At 36.1% G+C, this 11,820-nt stretch overlaps 1 pseudogene; it reads right to left on the bottom strand.

Moving 5' to 3' along the window:
• Window positions 1-11,002: 11,002 nt before the first annotated feature.
• LOC141503211 (small ribosomal subunit protein uS12-like) lies at window positions 11,003-11,457 on the bottom strand (annotated as a pseudogene).
• Window positions 11,458-11,820: the final 363 nt, after the last annotated feature.

Here is an 11,820-nt window from a genome sequence, read left to right as displayed (position 1 = left end):
CAAATGGGATCAAAAAGAGTCAGTCATGACTGAAAAACAACTATTCAACCACAAAATTGAATGATCCACTGAAAATCGAGTCAACCCAGTAGTATACTTTTGTCTAGTGATGTTCAGCAGTAAATTATTAGGAGAAGAGAAGGAAAACAGTTGGGACACCCCAGGCTGGCATAGCTGATGCATTATTGGACCTGAAGTCAGAAAGACTCACCTTTTACCAATCAAATCCAGCCTCAGACACTTACTGGCTGTGTGACCCTGGGCAATTTACTTTTCCGTGTTTGACTCAGTTTTCTTATTTGTAAAATGACCCAGAGAAGGAAATAAACCACCCCATTTTATAAGGAAACCCCAAAGCAGATCATGATAGAGTCAGACATAACTTAATTGAACAACAATGACAACAAAGTCACAAATACATACATATCAGTATACATATGAAATCATATAGTTTATTCTAGGTTTTTGAGTAATGGTTCTAACCAGGTGCTTTTTTGGATTAGAGATCCAGTGTTTTTCCTGCTACACTTTCTTCCTCTCTGCTCCTGTGTATTGAGGACAAAGTTGGTGTTTTAAAAATACCTATTGATGGATTGACCATCAGATAATCTTCATAACAATAAAATATTTTTTTCTTATTGCTTCTGCATAGCTTTTCCCTTTCTATTTGAGACCTGGCAGATGTGGCTTCTTAAAACATCAGGGAAAAATTTGTTGGCCTGTGATATTCTTAGATGGAAATGTTCAATTCTAAACATGGCCAGAAAACAAGGCTGTTGTGCTTGTCCTGTCCTCTTCTTCCCACAACTCTTCACTGCCTGAGGGCTATGAGGAAGTAATTGGAGGCTCTACTCTGGAGCCTCCTTCATTTTCAGTCATCACATCACAAATTGCCAGAGTGAATTACATTGAATGGCACTAGCAGTGATTGGATGTTGCATGGCACATTCACAGACATGGTTATCATTCACCTTGTTGCAATGAGAAACATTTGGTAGGCTTGAAGTGAAGGGATAAAACTCAAATGCCCTTTTTTATTTATTGATCTTGAATCAATGAAAACACTTGGTGAAATTTAGAGGACCCTGATAACTTATTGGGAAAACATTTGCTGGTATGATCTTTGCATCTCAGGATGCTTCATATGAATCTTGTTATTCTTCACCACATTGCTTCTAATCTGTCATATGTTCTCAAGCCCTCTACTTTTATGGTAAGGGGAAAGTGACCCAGAAAGGTCAAATAATTAGCCTTAGATCATACAATCAGTGCTAAAGTTAAAATCAAGACCTTCTTATTTGTTATCCAGTATCATTCCAGACTTGGCTTCCTGATATCAGCTACCATCTTCATTTGGTGAGATTTTTCTCTGATCTTTGTTTTTCAAAGGGCTCAGCCCAGGTTTCATTGTTCCTTTGTTAGTTGTGTTCCAGTCTTTCCTGGGCTTCCCCACCATGACTTGAACAAATCCTCCCCCCCAGCACTTGGGGCCTTTTCACCTGGAACTACACCAGACCCTATACCCATTGGTGTGTTCTTTCTGGGCACATTAATTCTGGGAATGATCACAAACTGATCATGATTCATTCCCTTGTTGGTTTTGTTGCCATGCTTTGATGCTCTTCTCTTTTCATGCTCTTCCCTCTTCTCCTTCACCCAAATCTCCCTTTTATGTATTATCTTTCCCCTATTAGAATGTAAGCATCCTTAGGGCAGAGACTGTTTTTCTTTTTGTTTGTAATTCTTTGTACTTAACACAGTGCCTAGAACTTAGTAAACACTTCATAAATATTTATTACCTTTTTGCTAAAATATTACTTTGGGAAAATATGGCAACTCTATTTTGCAATGTAATGTGTGAATTTGCCTGTTAAATAAAATCTTAATTTTGTATGGCTAGCATATTTACTGATTAGCTTGGCAAGTATTCAGAAAACCATGTTCTTCTATATAGTTTTCTTTAACCCTTACATCACTCCTCAGTGTTATGTAGTACAGTGATTGTTGTGCCCATTTTACAGATAACTAAATAGGGTCTTAAGAAATGAGAGTTTCATGCTGAAGGTTACATACCTAGTAATGGAGACAATTAAGTGGTTTGTCTAATATACCAATCTCTGATAGATAATGTCTCACATGGTTTTATTTATTCATTCTAGATGATAGATATTTGTAATTGGAATGATGTAATAGACCATACCAGGGTCTAGTACTTCTATTGACTAAGTGTGGTACTTGGAAAATTTATTGGATCTTGATAAACTTCAGTTTTCTAGAATGGGTGAGTAGAAGTATAGAATCTTCAGGATTTATTTCAAATCTAAGATCTTATTTTAGATCAGGGTCTGGGAATCTATGTAAATTAAGTCTAAAATAATTTATCAAAAACACTACTGTGTAACTAAGCACTGGGAGAGAGAAAGGCAAAAACAATTCCTTCCTTCAAGGGACTGCATTCTAGTTTGGAAGATATTATATGTCTGTATATGTTAAATATTGATATCATAGCTATATTTATAATAATATATAATTATAATTTATATACATGTGTGCATACCCACATAAATGTGTGTGTAAATACAATTGAATGTGTATACATTTATATACAATTGGAGGTAGCTCATATCACAATGGTGAGACATCATATAAACAATTATGTACATATGGTTGATATGTGCATACCACCTTCATGAAATGCATAAGTGCACATGCATGTATGCACACACATATAGATTATAACAGGAAGATATGAAAACAGCTATGCACATATGTTATATACATGCACAATCATGGTTTGTTACTTCTTGTCCTTTCTTCTCCAAGAGGATCAGATTGGCATCACTATGCTACCGTTAAGTTGCAGTATGTCTGACAGTGTGATCAGACAATGCAAGCTCAGAATACTCTACCACATGTTGATTTCAAATTGGCCATGTGAATATTTGGGGTGGGATCTTTAAATTTGCACATCTCACATTTCTTCTGAGTTACTACAATTCTTCTTTTTTCATAAACCACAACATAGTCTCTGAGGAGGAGGAGGACACACCATACTAGGCAGTCCTGTGCTAGTCTTTCCCATTTCCCAAACTTCTTTTTTTTTTTTCAAGGCAAACGGGGTTAAGTGGCTTGCCCAAGGCCACACAGCTAGGTAATTAGTAAGTGTCTGAGAACAGATTCGAACCCAGGTACTCCTGACTCCAGGGCCAGTGCTGTATCCACTGTGCCACCTAGCCACCCCTCATTTCCCAAACATCTTAAGAGAGATCTTGACAGTGTTTTTCTGTCACTTCTTTGACCACATATACACATAATATTGCACAACACACAGATGTTTTTATGTGTTTATGTGTATATAAAATGCATATATAAATTCTATATATAATATGGATACATATATATGTATATGTTTACATTTACATATACATATATACATATATATACACATACATATATATACACACACACACACACACACACACACACACACACACATATATATATAATTTTGGAAGCAAAGGTGAGCTTCCAAACGTTTTGATTTATTATGCCAACTGTCCAAGAAATCCAGACCAGGAGCCTTCCTCAGCTTTGGCACTGGACCCTGAATACAGTAGGAGACAGATTTTTATACATTAAAAAAGTTAGTCAAATAAGGCCAGTCAATTAAAAGTAAATAATTAACGTGATACTAAATTGGGTAGTTTTATTTCTAATTGAAGGAAAAATTAAAGGGAAAATGCAGGAAATAAGGCATACCTTCTCTCCCCAAAATGTCTGCATTCAATCAAAGAAACAAAAACAGACTGATCAGTATGGGACAAGTTTTCTGATAAGACATAAGAATTTCTTGTGGTATATAACTGTGAGAATACTACTTGTATCACTTTTTTAGATATGACTGGATTTCTGATTAGCATAATTTAGGTCCTTAATTCAAGGGTCTTTAAGATACAGGTAGAGGTTCAGCTTTCCAGTCTCTCAGGATTAGGTTCAGACAATACAAAAATTTTCTCATGTTTCCCCTGATTGAATAAACTTTTCTCACAAGACAGAAATTGAACTAGACCCATAATTTAATAAAAAGGAAACTGAGCTAGCTCCAAAATCAAGTTGCAAGATGGAGTCAGTGTAAGTCACTCAATTTCCAATACCACTTGTGGTTCTAAGTCCTTTAATACCATTAATTTCCTTAACTAGTGGCAACTCAGATTATAATCATGCATTCAACTATGGACATATAATGCATATATACATGTATACCTAACCCACTTATAAATGAATGGATGAATATATCAGTATGCTTATATGTAATCAGAGACAGAAACAGAAACACAGAAACAGAGAGAGAGACAGAGAGACAGAGAGAGACAGAGAGAGACAGAGAGAGAGAGAGAGAGAGAGAGAGAGAGAGAGAGAGAGAAACAGAGAGAGACAGAGAGAGACAGAGAGATAATTTCATAGGGAAGACACTGAATAAATTGAGGTGTTAAGACCTGCAGAGGTAGAATTTGATCTGATTCTTGAAAGAAGCCAGGAAACAGAGATACAGAGTGAGAGCATTCTAGATATATGACCTAACTACTAAAAAGACCAGAAATCTCTTTTGTAGCATGAACATTATCAGAAAATTCATTAAGATACCGAATAAAATGATAAATTGTCTTTTCAGAGAATTGAAAGGCATAAAAGATTTCTCAGTGCTAACTTTAAAGTTTGATGATGTCATGCCATTTGGTTCTCAAATTTAGAAACAGAAAACACAAAGGTTCAATGATTTATTCAGCTTTAATAATTAATTAATTAATTGTTGGACATTGTCCAATGCTCACATAGGGATTGAGGGATTTATGCAATATTACACATTTTTTAGAGGTAGAATTTGAACCCAAGTCTTAGTACTTCTAACCCTAGAATTCTATGTAATTGGCTACATTGCTTCTACATAGAAGTAACATTAGAGGGTAGAGTGAGTACTGGGCTTGGCTTCAGGACCTGAGTTTAAGACCAACCTCAGAGGTTTACTAGCTGTGTGATCTTGAGAAAATCATTTAACTTCTGCTTGCTCCAGTTTCCTCTGCTATAAAATTGGACCTACATCACAATGTTGTCCTGAGGATCAAATGAGATTGAATTTAAAAGTGCTTTACCTAACTTCTCCCTTGCTTTCTACACAGAATAACAGAGTGAAATTGTAAGGGAAAAAGGAATAATGCCTCCTATTTTTAGTTCTGCCTTTAATTATCATAACATTTAGATCTGGGATAGAGCATAGGATTGATTTCCCTTAGTCTCATCATTTGACAGATGAGCAAAGTAAAGCCTAGAGAAACAAAAATGACCTAGCCAAAATTCTCTTTACAACCTTGTACTACTTCGTACTACCTAGAGGGAGTCATTTGTCCAAAGCTCCATTTTACTCATTGGTGAATAAGGAGATTTTGACTAAGCGATCACTAAAGGCCCTCTAAATTGTGTGATCCAAAGCAGTTTTAGAGCTGGGCACAGAAGCCAGGTGTTCTAACTCAGAATCCAATTCCCCTTCTGCTCTTGACACTACCTCCTGCTATGGTTGCGTAGCTCAAAGCCCAAGCCGAAGGCTATTCGACCCCTGCAGATGGCGGCAGCCCTCCACACAAGCTCTTATCTGTATTCACCATCAATACACTCCTTTAGCCAGATATATACATTTGGGGGCCAGCCGTATGGGCACGTGCCATGAAAGACCCCCGTGCTCCGCCCAATAATTAAGCTGTTGTAAGATGTGTTGAATGAGATTCTTTTTTTCCCCCAGTAGTATAGATTTGGGTTTTGGCATAGTCCTAATGACCTAAAGAAAGATGCAGGAAATGATTTCCTCGCTCTTCTCTGAGAGAAACATTAGCTCTTTGTTTAAAAAAAAAATTACATTTGCGGGGGCCTTTCTGCACCACACTGCTTCTGAGTAACTCCTTGGAAGTCCTCACAGTTTGGGTTTCTGTGGAAGTTATTGGCATCAAAGTCTGTGGCTTTCTTTCTGCCTTTCTTTGTTTCTTTCTTTCATTGAATCCAGCATGGTTTGAACATACTCATAATCCATTTGGACAAAATCAGCACTATCATATTTATTATAAATAGCAGCAAATATACGGACATTATATTGATAATGTATATATATGTACACATGTATATAACATATATTAATGAATATAGAATGGTATAGTTTACATATAAACATATATTTCTCCCTATTTTATAATACAGTGCTATAATAAAATAATCTTCCCTTTTGAAAATACTTTCCATCTACTAGGTAACACATACATATGTATACACACACATATATACATATATATATGTATATATATATATATATATATATATATATATATATAAACATGTATATACCTAGTGAATTACATATAGTTTCTCCCAATAGAATAAAAACTTTTTGAAAACAGGAACTGATGCTTCTTCCTTCTCTTTCTCCCTTCCTTCCTTCCTTCCTTCCTTCCTTCCTTCCTTCCTTCCTTCCTTCCTTCCTTCCTTCCTTCCTTCCTTCCTTCCTTTCCTTTCTCCCTCTCTCCTTTCTTTTTCTTTCTCTTTCTATATTTCTTTCTGTCTTTCTTTCTTCCTTCTTCTCTTTCCTCCCTCCTCTTCCTCTTCTAACTCCCCCCCTCTTCCTCCTCCTTCAAACATATTAATCACTGCATAAATGCTCATTGATATAATTGACTCTGAATTCAAGAAGACTTGGGTTCAAGTACTATTACTGATATGATTCAGTCATGTGACACTGAAGGGGTCACATAATTAAAGCTATTTAACTTCTCCATACTTCAGGGAGCTAACTGTCCAAGACTTTATTTTGTAGATGCAAAAAAAAAAAAGAAGAAAGGAGCTATTACTAATAACAAAGGCAACCTGGGTAGAAAAGAAATTGTGTCTAGGAATAGTCTAGTTAGTGGATAATTCAAGGTTAAAGCAGAGGAACAAGCTACCTTCCAACAACTCAGTTAAATCTTATGCTTTCAATATGAAGACTACAATAGGAGATGAGAAAATCTAAAGCAAAAATGCTGATAAAGACAAACAGATGCTACTTAACACATGTAATGAAATAATAAACTGGTTGGATAAGAACCAGTCTGCTAAGAAGGAAGAAAATGAGCATCAGGGGAAATAATTGGCAAAAATTGGCAAAGATCTTCTTGTTGGTGCGACAAAAGAGTTCATCATGGGGAACTTTCTAAACTAAAGAAGTCATAAATTTGTTCCAAAATTACACATACATACTTCCATATCTGCACACATTTATGTATGCCTGCCAGTGGGGAGCTTTCCATATACATAGATACTCATATGAACATGAATATACACATGGACATGTATATATAGTCTATGTACACATATACTACTGTAAATATACATATATAGTATGTAAATCTATGTGTACCTCTATACATTTTATATATATTCATGAATGTATGTAGATTCAGACTTGTAATTTATGATTTTATTACTATGATGAGCTTCTAATGTGAATGCTGAAATTCCTTCCATTGTAGCATACTTACATTTTGCCTCTAATTTATCTAATTACTATGTATCAGAAATAGGACTTTATCCTAGCCCTTCTTGCCTGGAAGGTTAGCTCCCTAACCTCCATCCTCCTGCCTCTCCCTGTAAGATTGTACTCCCGAGCTACCTCCTTAACTCATATTTCCTCTTTCCATTTGGGTCCTCAGGGGTAGCTACTACTTTCAGTTTCTCTAGTTATCCAATTACACTGTAATTTTAAGTCTATAGCTAATACCCACTGGTGTACTTTCCTATAACAGTCAACTAGTAGATACAATTGGTTTTTTAGCAAAACTATTTACTAAGACAACAGAAAATAATTGCTAAAACATATTGCTTCTTATAGATCTGGGGAGATCAGTATTCTCCCCAAAAGTATACACAACATCCAACAAGAGAATGAACATAAGCTTAGAATAAAAGAGAAAAATAGAGTGCACTTTTAAGACACATATATGGACAAATTAACTTTATTATATCAAAAATCTAGGGTGTCTCTCTCCTCATAGTTCTCTCTTCAGCCCAAAGTGGAATAGTTCATAACTAGCTCTCTGTGAGCCAAATCTTTTTTTTTCTGCTGCCAGTAGTCTTACTATTTAAAGCTACTTACTATTTCAAACTACTTCTGGCCTTCCATGACTGCGGATGTCTCCTTCTAGTCAAGTGGTTATACTTCAAAGCAACATCCTTGATGAATCACAGGGAGGAGAGAGAAATTCCCCTCTCTCTTCCAAATACAGTACCATTTCAGAGGTTGGGTTCTTCCTTCATTACTGCATTCAACTGTTAGGATGCTTGAAACATAAATGTCTTTTGATGGTTCCAGCTTTAAATAAAAATTTTTTGGTCTCCAAGGACAAGAATTTTATTTCCATTTGCTTAGAGTAATAATAAAGAGTAATGTTGATCAGTGCTTTCACTTCGCATTTCCAAGTATTCAAAATTCTCAGATTTAAAGAGTAGCTCAAAAGTTATTTTAAAACCACTGCTGCATCCATTCTAGGCTGCACATCTAAGTCCTTAGATTTTTGGAAAAGCTACATAGAATGGTCTCTCTTATGTTGCTTTTAGTTAGGCTCTTCAATGTTGGGCTCAGAAGACACACCTTCAGGTGGATCTGATCCACCACCTGTAGGTCCACCAGGATTCACACTGCACTCCGGAACAGTTTAGTAATGGCAGGACAAAAGATCTTGGCCAATTATTTCCACTGATGCTCATTTTCTTCCTTCTTAGCAGACTGGTTCTTATCCAACCAGTTTATTATTTCATTACATGTGTTAAGTAGCATCTGTTTGTCTTTATCAGCATTTTTACATTAGATTTTCTCATCTTCTATTGTAGTCTTCATATTGAAAGCATAAGATTTAACTGAGTTGTTGGAAGGTAGCTTGTTCCTCTGCTTTAACCTTTAATTATCCACTTCTTAGACTGTTCCTAGACATAATTTCTTTTCTACCCAGGTTGCCTTTGTTATTAATAACAACTGCTTTCTTCTTTCTTTTTTCATCATACCTGCTGTTACTATTATTGTTTATCTTTCATTTTTCAAGAGATTCATTGACATCACAGAGTGATGTCTTGACTTGTACTAAATTAGATTTAAGTTAGTCACAAAGTCATCAACCCTATTCTCTCTTCCAGAGTTATCTAAGTTCAGTGGCAAGACAAAAGTCAAGACAATTAGTTATGAATGGGATGCAGTGGATGACATTGGTCTCTTCAATGACTGACCAAGCTCTAAGCTCCCCATAGCACATGCTTCAGCCAACTTCCTGGCCATTGGAACAAACTGTTCTCATCTGCCCATTCTTCTGGGGGGGGTGTCTTCAAATATATGTATCCATAGAAGATCTGATGTGTATGCCATTTGCATCAATAACAGAGGTCATTTCAATCTGAATAACATTCTGGAGGTTAATGGAGGGATCCTATGTACTCAAATTCAGCAGGTCGGCATTCTTTGTTATGACTCTTTCACCTTCATAAACTTTGGGAAGAATATCAGACTACATAGAATAGGTAGAAAGGTCTGTGTCTGCTAGGTAAGGATGGTGTCATTGAGTTTGATGAAAATTTTTATAACATCTGTTTTAATACTAAGGGAAAGAAGTGTAAACACTATTAGATTTATCCCCAAAGTGGACAATTGCACCAGAAGCAACTGTATCATCAAGTTCAATACTTTTAAAAAATCTTGTCATTGAAAAAGTCCTACAGTGGGAATGCAAGTGGAATCACCTGCCAAGACAATGTCATGGAGCTGTGATTTATTTAATTTGGCATCTTTTAGGGACTATTCTAGGGGCTCCATAGATAGATCTGTTTTCAGTTCTTCAAAATGGAAATGCTCAATAACTGCATAGAAGTTGGTATCCTCAAAGAGGGAGCCTAGCTCAGACTTGACTCTTGGCTGAAGTATTGCAAGAGAGAGTGTGCTTCTCATATTCACAAGTGGTGGGACATGGGCAGTGACAGATGAGAAGGTAGGAAGAGCCTTTATTCTTGCTGATAATAATAATGGCTGTAAAATGAGCTGGAGAAGGAAATGGTAAACTCCTCCAGATTCTTTGCTAAGAAAATCCCAAATGGTGTCACAAAGAACCAAATATGACTGAAGTGACTGAGTAACATCAATTACTGCCATTTTATAGATGAGGATACTGAAGCAAAGCTAGTAATTATCTGTGCCAGGATTCAAACTGAGGTCTTCATGTTTGACATCTTCCTTTATAATTCTCTGAATGTTGTGTGAATACCAGTGGAATACATGAATTAACCTTTACTCTTGTTATAGGAGTACTCACTATCATTTCCTATAACATATCTCACAGATGATATCCTTTTTTAAAATGTTTTTGCAAGGGGTTAAGTGGCTTGCCCAAGGCGACACAGCTAGGTAATTATTAAGTGTTTGAGACCAGATTTGAACCTAGGTACTCCTGACTCCAGGGCCGGTGCTTTATCCACTGCGCCACCTAGCTGTCCCACAGATGATATATCCTTTATACCATTTTTTTCCTATATAAATTTAAAAAACTAGCAATGTCTCATATTTGCCTATTCTTGCCCACCATATGCCCTTCCACTGTCCTTTGGGACACTTCTTTTTTCAACAATGCATACATACACATATACATTTATGCACACACACACACACACACACATATATACACATTACCTTTTGTGAGCTTTGTTTTTCTCATCTGTAAACTGGTTATAGGGGATATTTATTAAGATCTCTAAGTTTTCTCCCCCTCTAAATCCTATGAGTGAACTCTTTGATATTTCAAATGTGTGCTTGAGTAGTTCTTATTCTTATTTTACTGATGAGAAAATTTTACTGATGCTCAAAGTAAGGGGTAAATTGAATTATTGCTAGTCATAAAGTGAAAAGGTAGCATATTAAAGACTAGAAGATAGCATTCCTTTGTTTTTTACATGAAAGTTTTTTTTCACTATGACAGAGACATCATACAATTTTTATGATCTTGGTCTTTCTTTCTTGCCTTTGTACAAGGCCAGAAGACAAACATTTGCAACTTTTACAACCTTGAAGTGTACTCCAGGAATATCACCAACAGCATGACCTTTTCGACCAAATCCAGCAACTAAAACTTCATCATTTTCCTCAATAAAATCCAAGCAGCCATCATTGGGAGCAATGGCAGTGATTTTTTTTTCCATTCTTAATCAACTGGATTCACACACTTACTGATGGCAGAATTAGGCTGCTTGGCTTCTACACCAACTTTTTCCAAGACAATCCCTTTGGCATGAGATGCTCCTCCAAATGGGTTGGCCTTCAAAGCAGTGCCCAAATGTGCTTTCTTATATTGTTTGTCATGCCACTTTTGGTCTCTTTCTAGCAGTATGAAGACCATGGCACCTACCCATACTGCCACCATCCGGGCCAAGAGAAAAGAGAGAAGCTAGAAGATAGTATTCCTAAAATTCATTAGATAAGATAATCTCATTTTTATTAACAATGAAACTAAACTTCAGAGTTGTTAATGAACTTTCTCAAAGTAATGCTATTGAATTTAGAATGGGGTTTATAGCCTGTTCCCCCCCCCAAAGTTTTGTGCCATTTTGATCAGACTCGAGATCCTATCAGGTCTCTACTAAAGTCATGTAATTTAAAAATGATTTGGGCACTTGATCCTAAATATTCTATTTTTATAACAACAATAGTATAGGCAATAATAAAAGCAATAATTAAAAAAAAGAATTCAGACTCACATTTCTGAGTGCATCACC

This window comes from Macrotis lagotis, chromosome X, assembly GCF_037893015.1.
Source record: "Macrotis lagotis isolate mMagLag1 chromosome X, bilby.v1.9.chrom.fasta, whole genome shotgun sequence".
Classification (NCBI taxonomy): domain Eukaryota; kingdom Metazoa; phylum Chordata; class Mammalia; order Peramelemorphia; family Peramelidae; genus Macrotis; species Macrotis lagotis.
The sequence above is the reverse complement of the archived record's forward strand: the minus strand, read 5'-3'. Positions and strand labels throughout refer to the sequence as shown.